The sequence below is a fragment of the Charadrius vociferus genome, unplaced genomic scaffold, assembly GCF_000708025.1.
Source record: "Charadrius vociferus isolate BGI_N301 unplaced genomic scaffold, ASM70802v2 scaffold365, whole genome shotgun sequence".
Classification (NCBI taxonomy): Eukaryota; Metazoa; Chordata; class Aves; order Charadriiformes; family Charadriidae; genus Charadrius; species Charadrius vociferus.
The window spans coordinates 718,587-721,587 of NW_009648559.1; the positions used below are offsets into that span (position 1 = coordinate 718,587).

At 51.3% G+C, this 3,001-nt stretch overlaps 1 protein-coding gene across 1 annotated transcript in view; it reads left to right on the plus strand.

Moving 5' to 3' along the window:
• The window catches only part of LOC104287443 (transmembrane protein 2-like), a 54,766-nt gene that overhangs the window by 1,372 nt on the left and 50,393 nt on the right, over window positions 1-3,001 (plus strand). The window lies entirely within an intron of this gene.

Consider the following 3,001-nt stretch of genomic DNA (forward strand, 5'->3'; position numbering starts at 1 on the left):
GGGCGGGGAGGGGGGAGCTCTGGACACGGAGGTTGGGGACAGCCCGGTCCGAGCTGATGCTGTCCCCGCTGCGGGCGGCCCGGGCCCCCCACGGGCGGAGTTCTGCCGCCGGTTCCCCGCCGGGTGGGAACGGGGAGTTGCTCAGGGGGATGCTGAGTCGGCTGCTCCTTCCTTTCCCCGAGGAGGGGGAAGGAAGCGGGAAACCGCCCAGCGAGGGAGTGTGCCCGGGAAAAGCGCTTCCAGAGGAGGAACCGTCCTCCCCGCAGCGGGGTGCGAGATGTGTGTCTGTGGGGAGAGGGGGCTGCGCTCGGGGGGACGGGTCTCCCACCACCCGCCCCCTCCGAGCAGCTCTGCTTTCCCCGGTGGCCTTAAAACAAAACCCGGCCAGACATCGATATTTGTCATTGACCGTTACGCTCGCCTCTGTGGGCAAAGCCGTACAGTCATTGCAACACGCCGAGGCACGAGGCCATCGAGGTTGCCTCATACCTGGTAGCCCATTACGGAAAACGACCCATTTTTGTTTGTTAGAAAGGTAAACTTTAAGTTTATAACCAACAATAACACTGGAAGGAGGGTTTGGGTTGGTTACTTTTGCGAGGAAGAGTTGCGCCAGCCAAATGTTTGAGGCAGTGAGCGTTAGTCATCCTTTCCCACTGGCAGGTGTGAGGATGTTTGGGGAATGTGCTGAGGATGCGTCCTGTGACCGAGCGGTGCGGTTGTAGGCTTCAAAGCGGCGCTGATGCAGAGCAGAAATCACCTCGAAAAATGAAATTTGGAAAAAAGGGAAAGGAAAAGAGTTTAGCTGCTGAGCACCAAAATCCAGATAATAATAGGCACATCTTTGCTTTTCTTAAAATAAGATGGGGATCTTTAAAAATACAGGATAATACGTCCAGTCTCATTTAATCTGAAATTTTCTTCCTGAGGCCACTGAAAACTTAATATGGGGGAAAATGGCACTGAAATCATTCACCTGGAGGTAGTTCTTTCAGAAAAAGAACCAGACCAGTGTATTTATGTGGATTTTGAGGCTACAGGGGTAAAATGGCTTTGAAGGATTTAAACAGTGCTCGCATATATATATAATAGTGGGTTCTTGTTCTGGAAAATCCCACGTAAACAGACGTGACTTTGGCTTTGATGATTATTTCATAAGGCCTGCACAAAGTTCAGCCTGAACCAAAGCCTGTGCTACATTTATTTCCACTATTACTATGTTAGATTAATCATTGTTGCCTTTTATTTAGATTGCAAGTCCAAGAAATCTCTTGCACAGAGTAAATACTTCAAATAAAGCTGTATGACGCTTCTAGGGCCCCAGCCAGTGTAAAATTAAAGTTCAAGTCCTCTTGTACCTCAAATTTTGCACTCCTAGAATTGTTGAATTCAGAGAATTTTGTTCCTGTGTTTTAAGACAAAATATTCTTTATATGTCTTGTCTTGCCTGGAACTTTTACCAGTAGATAAATCTTTCTCCAAAAAAAATTGAGCCCAGCCTCCTATACCTCTGATAACAGCTCTGTTTTCCCATGACCTGCATCCATATGTGTCATATGCAGATAAGAAGGAGGCACAACGCTGACTAATGCCGCTTTTTTGGAAGGAAAATGACAAAAGCTATTTGAGACAGGAATAGAAGTGCCAGCACTGAATGATAGATGAACAGCCGGTAGCAAAGGTGGCAGCTCTAACGTTTCCCTGTATTTATGGAGTATTGAAATAGGGGAGCGTTATCTGGATTTGTTTCTCTGGGCTGGATGCTTATCTCCAGATTCAGCAATACTCTGGGTCCCAGGACAGGCTGTAAGAGAGGGGATGGGTTTTGTTTAGTGCAAGTGGGTGTTGCTCCGGCTCCAGAGCTGTTGTCTGGAGCGTGGGGCATGGCCGTGCCCCTCACCCACCTCCCCCCGCTTCCAGTCTGTTCCCATATTTTGTCTGACAGCACTTGCTCCTTATTACCATAACTATAGCCTCTTTGTGCCCTCCGTCAGAAGAAAACCTGCACCAGAATAAATTTCAGAGGTGACAGATTGGAACAGTTTGACCAGATGATGGCATACAAATGTCTCTACAATCGGCAGCACCTGTGGCTTTGCACCTCCTTGGCTTCGGCGCTGGGCAGGAGCAGCGGTTGGCAGTGTTGCCTGTCTGCTCCTGGCTGGTCCTCTCTGGATGTTGGGCTCTGGAGTGGCAATGAGGGATTATATGTGCTCTGGGAGGGAGAGGGCAGTGGCCACAGTAAGCAGTTACCTGTCTTTGTGTCACCTGGAAGCTCAGTTATGCTGTATTTTAGAGCCCATAAAAATGTGATAGTCTGGTTTGTGGAAAAAAAAAAAACCAACACGTTTTGTGATGGTTCTGCAGGTAGTGCCATGTCCACTGAGACTGGAGTCCAGACAGGAACCTGCAAAAGCTTGGAACGCCATCCCAGGCCATGGGGGTAAAAGCACATGGGTTTCTTTGAGGCCATGTATTGTCAGAGCACCTTCTAAGGCTTTTTCTCTCTTTCACCGCAGGCTCTGAGTACAGGTTGATTTGGAGTGATGGGAGGTGAAGTGGCAGATACCTCTGTGCTCACCCACTCTCAGGGGAACCTTTGCAGCTGCCGGGTTACAGCATTCTCCATAGATCTGCCAGACACAGGACAGCACAGGGCAAAACACCCCCCTGGGAGGGTGATGAAGTGGCCCGAGAAGGGCCAGGGCATGTCAAGCCCCAGCGACCACATCGGGGTCCACATCTTAGCCCTTTCCCTTTTGGGGGAGGCAGCCGGCCCCCCAGCCGCATACTTTGCGTGGGGCGTTTAAGCCCAACCGGCACTCTGCGAGTCAGGTTCCCCCTGATCCCGGGGAATGCGGCGGGGAGCCCGCAGCCCCCCGAGGCTGAGAGCCGGAGAAGACTTTGCGTGCGGGCAGCGGGGCTCTCCCCGGCCCGGAGCATCTGGGCGCCGGTCGCAGATATACGTCCAGGCTGGAGGGATCGTCCCCGGCTGGGAGGA